A 12,348-nucleotide genomic window follows, 5' to 3' on the forward strand; every position below is an offset into this window, starting at 1 on the left:
TGCTAGGGGAGGCACCCAGCACTTTGATACTCAGAACCCACTCTGCATATCTGTGCTTCTTTTTTTCTCCTCCCACTTCAGGCACCAGGGCCAAAGTACTGCCGAGCAACTGGCCCCCTGTCCCGTGCCTTCTGTCTGTCTGTCTCTGTTCTTGATTGGGTGCCAGCAGCTTTGCCATCGTTTCTGCGGGCTCCCAGGTCTTTGTCCAGCAGCAATCCTGCTCACGCTCATTGTTGTCTTCCCGGTGCTGTTTCCTCTACCCTGAGATATTCTGGGGAGGATTTGTAACTGAAAAGGATCAACAAGTGTCACTCAAACTAAAAACTGAGAGACACGTTGCTACACAGTAGACTCTGGAGCTAAGCATCGGCTCCTGGGGTGGAATGTTCTCTCAGACTTGACGTGGCTTCTGCATAGGTGTAGGAATCCAGCAAAGCCTTGCAGAGTGTGGTGCGAGTGTGGGGGAGAACCGGGGTCCACAAGTTGTTTTCTGGAAACCAACCTGCCCTTGTCCCCAGTGAGGAGGAAAACAAAAATATAAATGTTTCCCTGGAATTGTCCCCCTTTCCAGGTGAGAATCCCAGGACAAACTCTGCTGCCTTTAAAAGTCAGGAGGCAAACACTCCACAGCAGAGGAATCTAAAATTCAAGTGAGAAATCCCTTTCTTCCCCATTTTTCTTAAATTTCATTTTTGTGGCTTGTTCTGTGATGACAGAAATCATGGGAACTCTGGTTCACTTCTATGAGCACAGAATTTTAAAAACCAATAAAACACACAGAAAGCCGTGCAGGTGTCAGCGGGGCCTCCCGCCCACCTGGACGAGCTGATAATCCTCATCAGGGAGGCGGCCAGCAATGCTCTGGCTCCACCCCCTGGACACCAGCCAAACCACAGGGCTCCATGCAGTGGGTGGTCGCGGGGCGGGGGGGGGGTTCCCTCCCTCCAAGTGTCCCCCTGCAGCTCAGGGTATGTGTGTCTGGGGCCTGGGAGGGAGACCACAGGTCCAGGTTTATGACCAGAATTTTGAGGTTCAGGCAAATCTCCCTTCAACATTTTCTTCCTGGTAAAATAAATTCCTCAGGTTACCCTGAAGGAGAAAAATGCATCACAAGAGGATAGTCTGAGGGCCTGGTATAGGAATGAAAGGAATCACACTAGTGTTTCTATGAGTTCCTTATGCAAATAGGCTACAATCCCTCGTGGTAATAATAGTAATAATGGTATTAATGTTAATGATTGGAATTGCACAAATGGTTGGGCATTCACTCTATGTGCTGGGCACTGCACTTTGGGGCTAAGCGCTTTGTATGCATTAGTCATTTAACCATCACTAAAATCCTCTGAGGTGAATGCCATTATCCCCTTTTTGCAGAGGAGGAAACAGGCTCACAGAATTTAAATAACTTGCCCCAAGTCTAACACTGAGGTTTGTACTTGGATGTACTCTAGTATCATCCAGTATTTCCAACTTCTGCCTATTGTTCGTCTTTCTTTAATTCATTAATTAACTCAATGAGCTCAGCCATCAACTGTATCTCTAGAACTCATCCTAAAGCCACCTCCACATGGTACCCAAGCAGCCTTCTGCCTCAGTGGCCTGAGTGGGCTGCTCAGGGGTGGAGGGTGTGTACTGAGTCTTAAGTCTTCTGCAGAGCAACTTCCTCCCCGCCCTCCCTCCCTGCCCTCTTCCCTGATCTTTGTAAAGGCACACCTTAAGTTGCTGATTACAAGATAGAGCCGTACTATACGGTTTACTTAAAGTAGTGCAAAGCACGTGGGATTCCAAGTCAGGCAGACCTGAGTTTGAGAGTTTGAATCCTGGCTTTGTCCCTTACTAGTTGTGTGACCTGAGATATGTTACTGTCTCTGGACCTCGGATTTCTCATTGTAAAGTTGGGTAAGCTGACTTCCTTTGTAAGGTTGTGATGAAGTTTTGTAACTATGTATGTAAATCTCTACCTGACACATGGAGTTGTCACCATTCGGATGTCTGCTCTTCTCAATTTGGGTTGGTTTGTCCTTGGGGATTCCTGAAATGGTCCCTCTTCCCTGCCTGAACCAGGGGAAAAGGCTTCTTGGCTCTGACATCCAAAGTGGTGTAGTTATGAGCGTGGAAGAACCCTGAAGTGGGTAGGTGGGAGTCAAGTTCTCACACTGCAAGACCCCAAGATACCAGGGTCTGCCCTTGCCCAGTGGCTGTGGCTTTGGAGAGAACCCTGAGCTGGACATTAGAGGGAAAATTGGGCACCCAATAACAAGTGCGTACATAGGTTCTTAGGTGCTTTTAAACAGCTCTAATTACACAATTCAATGCCTTTTTTTCAGCCTCTCCTGGTATCATTTATTGAGAGTTTGAGCACCGACATTGTTTTCCTTCCCGAGTTGTCTCCAGGCCTCCTCATGGTGGAGATGCCCCCCTCTTCTCGTTTTTGGAACTCATCTGTCACCTTCTCTCTGCCTCAATCACAATGAACATATGAGGTTTCCCTCCTCTGACTTTCTCCATAGAGTTTCTGCCCCTAGAAAGTTCTTTCTCTCCTCTCTCCCCACCCACTTTGCACAAGCATCCACACCCAGCTTTCTTCCTCCGCCCGTCCACACTATGCTCCTGGGAAATGAAAGCAATTATGTCCACGTTTCTCACTGGAGAAGTGGCTATCCCCCTGGACCCTGCGACAGATCTGCTATTGTCTCTTATTTAAAAAAATACTTTATGGTGTGCAGTCCCACCTGGGCTGGAGGATACTAATAGTTCTTTTTATTGATAACAGATCTCTTTCTTTCCAGAAAGGTTTTGAGGAAGTTCATAAAAATATATGTGAGAGGAAGTAAGAAATAGATAAATAAATGGGGAAGAAAGGAGAAAAAAACTATGGATAATGATGTGATTTAAGTATTTTTCCTACAATGTCTTGCATTTGTAGGTTTTTTTAATAAGAGATACTTTTATTTTTTTATAATTTATTTATTTGTTTTTATTTTTGGCTGTGTTGGGTCTTTGTTGCTGTGTGCAGGCTTTCTCTAATTGCGGTGAGTGGGGGCTACTCTTTGTTGGCGTGCACAGGTTTCTCATTGTCGTGGCTTCTCTTGTTGGGGAGCATGGGCTCCAGGTGCGTGGGTTTCAGTAGTTGTGGCACGCAGGCTCAGTAGTTGTGACTCGTGGGCTCTAGAGTGTAGGCGCAGTAGTTGTGGCGCATGGGCTTAGTTGCTCTGTGGCATGTGGGATCTTCCCGGGCCAGGAATTGAACCTGTGTCCCCTGCATTGGCAAGCGGATTCTTAACCACTGCACCACCAGGGAAGCCCCCATTTGTAGGTATTTTAAAATATGTATTGTTTGACTCAGAAATTATCCCAACATTATTTCATTTTGGTTGCTGCTTGATATTGATGTTTCTATAGGCAATTTAACTTTACAAATAATTTGCACCACAGCATAACAGGACAGTGTCCACACTCAGGAATTCTGCAGGAGAGGAACAAGCAAGCAGAGGGCTATTCTGCATCCTGAGCAGGGCTTTTCTAAATGGGAGAGAGAGCATTAAAGAAAAAGCAGCCTCAGTCTTCTCCTGTCCTCCTGCGCCCCACAGAGAAAAGCACATGGAGTACAGAGTGTCCCTCTGCACTGTGTTCTGGGACCACAGTGTTTGGTTTGGTAAACAGTCAGACAAAGAGGCTCCAGACAAGGGCCAAAACCCCCATTGGCCCAGAATACCACTCTGGGTACCCTTTGTGGTAGACATTCCCTAGATGTGGAGCCAAGAGGCAGGCAGGCGCTAAGTGCACACATCTCTCCACCTGGCCAGGGGAGCATGGGGATGGGAGATGGTAGGAAGCACTGAGGCACCTACATTTTTAGCTCTTAAATGCACTTGTGCAATTATTCAGCCCCATTGAGTATCTGGTTGTTTGTCCTTCTGCACACAGCAGAAGAGTGAGAAAACCTCCATCCCTACCCATGACTTCTATCAGATTCCTTCCTTCCATGCATCACCTTCTTTCCAGCTCTTAAATTAAACTCAGGCGAGTTTCAGGCCCATCATGTAGGTATCTGGTGTCCTCAGCCAGTACCTAAGGGTGTGCACTGCAAAAATGCACCATGGCTAAAGGGGCAGCTTTAACATCCTAGACATTTATGTATTTATTGCAACAAAACTCCTATAGATGGTGCTAAAATGTCTTGATGAAAGGGGTGCTGGGGTGCCTTTGAATGAAAGGGCCATACTGGCTAACAATGGTCCTGCTGGTGCTTTTGTTTATTCAGGATTAAAAAATAATAATTTCCCAATGAGGAACAATAGGGAAAAGGGTAGGAGGAGAGTTTTTGTAATCTATATAGACTAGGTTGAAAGAAGAGATTGGAGTGTAGAGGAAAATGAGTGTTGGGGACTGGCATGGCTCTGTTTACCTGTAATATTCCTAAACTTAGGAAGTCAAGCTTTAATTTATAATTGGGCCAGGAAGAGAAGGGGGATGGCCTAGCACAAGCATTGCGAATGAGGCTCTCTGAGCCAGTGGGCTGGCCAAGGGTTACAGGCTCTTGGCAAAGACATCAGCCACTGGAGGTTGAGTAGGATGGGCTGAGGCTCTCTCCTAGCCAGGCACATGAATTGGGGTTACTCACTAGGGGGTCTCTTGGAGAGAGCTGACTTTAATGCAGCCAAGAAGCTGCAAAGGCCGGGGTAGATATGTTAAACTAAAGTTGCTTTCGGGAGCTAAGGAGGTGGCAGTTGGCTCAGCCTCCTCACAGTTGCCCTAACTAGAGGCTTAATGTCTGCTGGTTGCACAGTGTTGCCAGCTCCTCCTGATTTAAAGATCAGAAATGCTCCCTATTATCATCTCCCTGCCTCACACCAGTTGGCTGCCAAGATTTACAGAAGGATTCAGAGTCTCTTGGCTCTCACTCCTCCTCCCATTCCCCTTGCCTCTTCTTTCTCTACTGTCGGCACCTGCCAAGGCTGGGGTGGGGACCAAAGGCAGAGGGACCTTGAGAGGACATTATTCAACTACCTGTCTGGTCAATTGGCTTAAAGTTGGACTACACTGCACCCTCAACTTCTTGAGTTGGTAAATTGAGCTATTATGATTCAACTGGCCACAGATTTATAACAGAGCCTTAGTAATCCTATAATAACACTGGCTAAGGAAATGCAGTTGTGTGGGGATATTATGACAGACATGGAGGAGAATTCCCATGGAGCTCTAATATTGCATTCTATTCTTAAAGAATAAACTTGATTCCATGTTTTATTCAAAACAAAAATTAAACCCGGTCTATAAAAATATGCACCCGGATATTGGTTCAAGATGGTGGAATAGAAGGACGGGCACTCACTCCCTCTGTGAGAGGACTGGAATAACAACTAACTGCTGAAAAATCGACAGGAAGACACTGGAACTGACCAAAAAAACCCTCCACATCCAAAGACAAAGGAGAACCACAATGAGATGGTAGGAGGGGAGCAACCACAATAAAACCTAATCCCATAACTGCTGGGTGGGTGACTCACAAACTGGAGAACAATTATACCACAGAGGTCCACCGACTGGAGTGAAGGTTCTGAGTCCCACATCAGGTTTCCCAACCTTGGGATCTGGCAATGGGAGGAGGAATTCCCAGGAATCAGACTTTGAAGGCTAGCAGGATTTGATTGCAGGACTTCGACAGGACTGGGGAAAACAGAGACTCCATTCTCGGATGGCACATACAAAGTAGTGTGCTCATCAGGACCCAGGGGGAGGGAGCAGGGACCCCATAGGAGACTGAACCAGACCTACCTGTTAGTGTTGAAGGGTCTCCTGCAGAGATTGCGGGCAGCTGTGGCTCACAAGGACACAGGCAGCAGAAGTTCTCAGAAGTACTCCTTGGCATGAGCCCTCCTGGAGCCCACCATTAGCCTCAACAAAGGACCTGTAAGCTCCAGAGCTAGGTTGCCTCAGGCCAAACAAAGAACAGGGAGGAAACACATCAGTAAGTGGACTAAAGTTTTACTGAGCTCTGCCCAAAAGACGAACACTCAGCTGTACCCACCACCAGTCCCTCCCATCAGGAAGCTTCAACAAACCTCCTAGATAGCTTCATCCACTAGAGGGAAGACAGCAGAAGCAAGAAGAACTACAATCCTGCAGCCTGTGGAATGAAAACCACATTCACAGAGAGATAGACAAACTGAAAAGGCAGAGGACTATGTACCAGATGAAGAAACAAGATAAAACCCTAGAAAAACAACTAAATGAAGTGGAGATAGGCAACCTTCCAGAAAATGAATTCAGAATAATGATAGTGAAGATGATCCAGGACATCAGAAAAAAGAATGGAGGCAAAGATCGAGAAGATGCAAGAAATGGTTAACAAAGACCTAGAAGAATGAAAGAGCAAACACCTAGAAGAATTAAAGAACAAACAAGCAGAGATGAACAATACAATAACTGAAACAAAAAATACACTAGAAACAATCAGTAGCAGAATAACTGAGGCAGAACAGACAAGTGACCTGGAAGACAGAATGGTGGAATTCACTGCTGTGGAACAGAATAAAGAAAAAAGAATGAAAAGAAATGAAGGCAGCCTAAGAGACCTCTGGGTCAACATTAAATGCACCAACATTAGCATTTTGGGGTCCCAGAAGGAGAAGAGAGAGAGAAAAGACCCAAGAAAATATTTGAAGAGGTTATAGTTGAAAACTTCCCTAACATGGGAAAGGAAATAGCCACCCAAGTCCAGGAAGCCCAGAGAGTCCCAGGCAGGATAAACCCAAGGAGAAACAAGCTGAGACACATAGTAATAAAATTGACAAAAATTAAAGACAAAGAAAAACTATTAAAAGCAACAAGGGAAAAATGACAAATAACATACAAGAGAACTCCTTTAAGGTTAACAGCTGATTTCTCAGCAGAAACTCTACAAGCCAGAAGGGAGTGGCATGATATATTTAAAGTGATGAAAGGGAAGAACCTACAACCAAGATTACTCTACCCAGCAGCGATCTCATTCAGATTTGACAGAGAAATCAAAAACTTTACAGACAAACAAAAGCTGAGAGAATTCAGCACCACCAAACCAGCTCTACAACAAATGCTAAAGGAATTCTCTAGTGGGAAACACAAGAGAGGAAAAGGACCTACAAAAGCAAGACCAAAATAATTAAGAAAATGGTAATAGGAACAAACATATCGATAATTACCTTAAATGTGAATGGATTAAATGCTCCAAACAAAAGACGCAAGCTTGTTGAATGGATACAAAAACAAGACCCATATATATGCTGTCTACAAGAGACCCACTTCAGACCTGGGGACACATACAGACTGAAAGTGAGGGGATGGAAAAAAATATTCCATGCAAATGGAAAATAAAAGAAAGCTGGAGTATCAATACTCATATGAGATAAAATAGACTTTAAAATAAAGACTGTTACAAGAGACAAGGAAGGACACTACATAATGATCAAGGGATCAATCCAAGAAGAAGATATAACAATTATAAGTATATATGCACCCAACATAGGAGCACCTCAATACATAAGGCACATGCTAACAGCTATAAAAGAGGACATCAACAGTAACACAAAAATAGTGGAGGACTTTAACACCTCACTTAAAATGGACATATCATCCAGACAGAAAATTAATAAGGAAACACAAGCTTTAAATGACACAAAAGACTAGATAGACATAATTGATATTCATAGGACCTTCCATCCAAAACCAGGAGATTACAATTTCTTCTCAAGAGCACACGGAATATTCTCCAGGATAGATCACATCCTGGGTCACAAAACAAGCCTTGGTAAATTTAAGAAAATTGTAATCATATGAAGCGCCTTTTCCAACTACAATTATAAGAGATTAGAAACAATTTACAGGGAAAATAACATAAAAACCACAAACACATGGAGGTTAAACAATAAGCAGCTAAATAACCAAGAGATCACTGAAGAAATCAAAGAGAAAATCAAAAAATACCTAGAGACAAATGACAACAAATACTCAATGACACAAAATCTATGGGATGCAGCAAAAGCAGTTGTAAGAGGGAAGTTTATAGCAATAAAATCCTACCTGAAGAAGCAAGAAAAATATCAAATAAACAATCTAACCTTACACCTAAGAAGAACAAAACCCAAAGTGAGTAGAAGGAAACAAATCATAAACATCAGAGCAGAAATAAATGAAATAGAAACAAAGAAAACAATAGCAAAGATCAATAAGCCTAAAAGCTCATTATTTGAGAAGATAAACCTTTAGCTAGAGTCATTAAGAAAAAGGGGGAGAGGACTCAAATCAATAAAATTAGAAATGAAAAAGGAGATGTTACAACAGACACCACAGAAGTACAAAGCAACGTAAGAGACTACTACAAGCAACTTTACGCCAATAAAATGGACAACCTGGAAGAAATGGACAAATTCTTAGAAAGGTATAAACTTCCAAGACTGAACCAGGAAGAAATAGAAAATATAAACAGACCAATCACAAGTAATGAAATTGAAAGTGTGATGAAACATCTTCCAACAACAAAAGTCCAGGACCATATGGCTTCACAGGTGAATTCTACCAAACATTTAGAGAGGAGCTAACACCCAGCCTTGTCAAACTCTTCCAAAAAATTGCAGAGGAAGGAACACTCCCAAGCTCATTCTATGAGGCCACCATCACCCTGATACCAAAGCCAGAAAAAGATACTACAAAAGTAAGAAATTACAGACCAATATCACTGATGAATATAGATGCAAAAATCCTGAACAAAATACTAGCAAACAGAATCCAACAACACATTAAAAGGATCATACATCATGATCAAGTGAGATTTATCCCAGGGATGCAAGGATTTTTCAATATATGCAAATCAATCAATGTGATACACCATATTAACAAATTGAAGAATAAAAACCATATGATCATCTCAATAGATGCAGAAAAAGCTTTTGACAAAGTTCAACACTGATTTATAATAAAAACTCTCCAGAAAGTGGGCATACTACAATGTAATAAAGGCCATACATGACAAACCCATAGCAAACATCATTCTCAATGGTGAAAAACTGAAGGCATTTCCTCTAAGATCAGGAACAAGACAAGGATATCCACTCTCACCACTATTATTCAACATAATTTAGGAAGTCCTAGCCATGGCAACCAGAGAAGAAAAAGACATAAAACGAATACAGATTGGAAAAGTAGAAGTAAAACTGTCACTGTTTGCAGATGACATGATACTATATATAGATAATCCTAAAGATGTCACCAGAGAACTACTAGAGCTAATCAATGAATTTTGTAAAGTTGCAGGATACAAAAGTAATGCATAGAAGTCTCTTGAATTCCTATACACTAACAACAAAAGACCAGAAAGAGAAATTAAAGAAACAATCCCATTCACCATTTCAACATAAAGAATAAAATACCTAGGAATAAACCTACTTAAGGAGGTAAAAGACCTGTACTCAGAAAACTATAAGGCACTGATGAAGTAAACCAAGATGACACAAACAGATGAAGAGATATACCATGTTCTTGGATTGGAAGAATCAATATTGTGAAAATGACTGTACTACCCAAAGCAATCTACAGATTCAATGCAATGTCTATCGAATTACTAGTGCCATTTTATACAGAACTAGAACAAAAAATCTTAAAATTTGTATGGAGATACAAAAGACCCTGAATAGCTAAAGCAATCTTGAGGGGAAAAAATGAAGCTGGAGGAGTCAGAATCCCTGATTTCAGACTATACTACAAAGCTACAGTAATCAAGACAATATGGTACTGGCACAAAAACAGAAATATACATAAATGGAACAGGATAGAAAGTGCAGAGATAAACCCATGCACCTATGGTCAACTAATCTATGACAAAGGAGGCAAGGATATACAATGAAAAAAGACAGTCTCTTCAATAAGTGGTGCTGAGAAAACTGGACATCTACATGTAAAAGAATGAAATTAGAACACTCCCTAACACCATACACAAAAATGAACTCAAAATGGATTAAAGACTTAAATATAAAACCGGACACTATAAAACTCTTAGAGGAAAATATAGGCAGAACACTCTTTGACATAAATTACAGCAAGATCTTTTTTGACCCACCTCCCAGAGTAATGGAAAGAAAAAGAATAATAAACAAATCGGACCTAATGAATCTTAAAAGTTTTTGCACAGCAAAGGAAACTATAAACAAGATGAAAAGACAACCCTCAGAATGGGAGAAAATATTTGCAAACGAATCAATGGACAAAGGATTAATCTCCAAAATATATAATAGCTCATGCAGCTCAATATTAGAAAAACAAACAAGCCAATCAAAAAATGGGCAGAAGACCTAAATAGACATTTCTCCAAAGAAGACATACAGATGGCCAAGAGGCACATGAAAAGCTGCTCAACTTCACCAATTATTAGAGAAATGCAAATCAAAACTACAATGAGGTACCACCACACACTGGTTAGAATAGGCAGCATCAGAAAATCTACAAACACAAACGCTGGAGAGGGTGTGGAGAAAAGGGAACGCTGTTGCACTGCTGGTGGGAATGTAAATTGATACAGCCACTATGGAGAACAGTATGGAGGTTCGTTAAAAAACTGAAAATAGAATTACTTATGACCCAGTAATCCCCCACTGGACATATACCCAGTGAAAACCATAATTCAAAAAGACACATGTACCCCCATGTTCATTGCAGCACTGTTTACAATAGCCAGTACTTGGGAGCAACCTCAATGCCCATCGACAGACTAATGGATAAAGATGATGTGGTACATATATACAGTGGAATATTACTTAGCCATAAAAAGGAACAAAATTGGGTCATTTGTAGAGATGTGGATGGATCTAGAGACTGTCATACAGAGTGAAGTAAGTCAGAAAGAGAAAAATAAATATCATATAATAATGCATGTATGTGGAATCTAGAAAAATAGTACAGATGAACCAGTTCAGAAGGCAAGAATAGATACACAGATGTAGGGAACAAATGTATGGACACCAACGGGGGAAAGCAGGGTGTGTGTGATGGTGTTGGTGGTGGAATGAATTGGGAGATTAGGATTGACATATATACACCAATATGTATAAAATAGATAAGTAATAAGAATGTGCTGTATTTAAAAAAAAAGTAAACCTGGTGGAGAAGGACTTAGATATTTTTTGATGCAACCATTCTTATTAGACCTTAAAAAATTCAGCTGAACATTATAGCACCATTATTCTCTGCAGATAGTTATTTGAAATGAAACATTAATTTATTACTTAATATTATGATGCAAAAATAGTGATAGAACTAGAAACATTCATAATTAACCACAAACACTTTAAAAAAAAATATAGCAATTCTCAACACTGTTTTTATCCTTTTTTTATTTTTTGGCTGAACTATGCGGTTTGCAGGATCTTATTTCCTCGACCAGGGCCTGAACCTAGGTCCCTGGCAGTGAAAGCATGGAGTTCTAACCACTGGACAGCCAGAGAATTCCCTGTTGTTATCCTTAGTTGGAGAAATGACTTTGTTTCACTTTGTTTCTAAATGGAAGAAGCCAGGTTAGAACTCAGCTTCTAGGAGCTAGTGGTGCCTTCTCCCAATTAAGGGGTAACTCTGGGACTGGGAGAAATATTAATATGGAAAGAAGTAGGGTACAGACAGGGAAGAACAGATTTTCCACTGCTTTATCCACTTCCCCTGCCTACAGTCTTTTCTCTCTCAGCCCAGGTTGTTGTTTATTTTCTCCCAATACCTGGATCAAGGGACATATTTGAATAGAGAGCTAATATTTAATTATGTCAGGTGGCCTTGGCGGTTAGGATGTGCTGATGTGAGTGAAGTCACAGAATTTATGAGTAGTTTTATGAGAGTCCTGAGTAGGTTACCTAAGCTCTCTGGCCCCCAAATGCACTGGCCAGCCATACCCACGTGTCAGCTGAGGTCACAGAGTGGGCCAGGGAGAGTGGATGGATGAGGAAAAGTCCTTCTTCCTTACAGAAGAGTGCTTAGGACACAGCTCAAGGGATGCCATCTTTGAAGATGAGGGTCTGTGGGCTCATGATTGAACCCAGATATGACATTGATGATGAGTTAAACACTGTTGAGTGAGGGGGAAAATCCAGTAAGAAATTTAAAGAAACATACTGATAAGTGATGAGCAAAACAATATCCCCATGTGGACTCTTAATACACAGCATCATTTAGATTTTAGGCTCCTCCTGGCTCACATTTTTGCAGAATCTGGGGTTTACAGACCTCAGAAAGAGTCAACGGCCATGTAAATCTGACAACCAATTTCTCAATAGCTTCTCATGCCCAACAACTTACAAGAAGAAACTAGCTTTAAATTAATATCCATTACAG

Source organism: Phocoena sinus, chromosome 14 (genome assembly GCF_008692025.1).
Source record: "Phocoena sinus isolate mPhoSin1 chromosome 14, mPhoSin1.pri, whole genome shotgun sequence".
In the NCBI taxonomy this organism is placed as follows: domain Eukaryota; kingdom Metazoa; phylum Chordata; class Mammalia; order Artiodactyla; family Phocoenidae; genus Phocoena; species Phocoena sinus.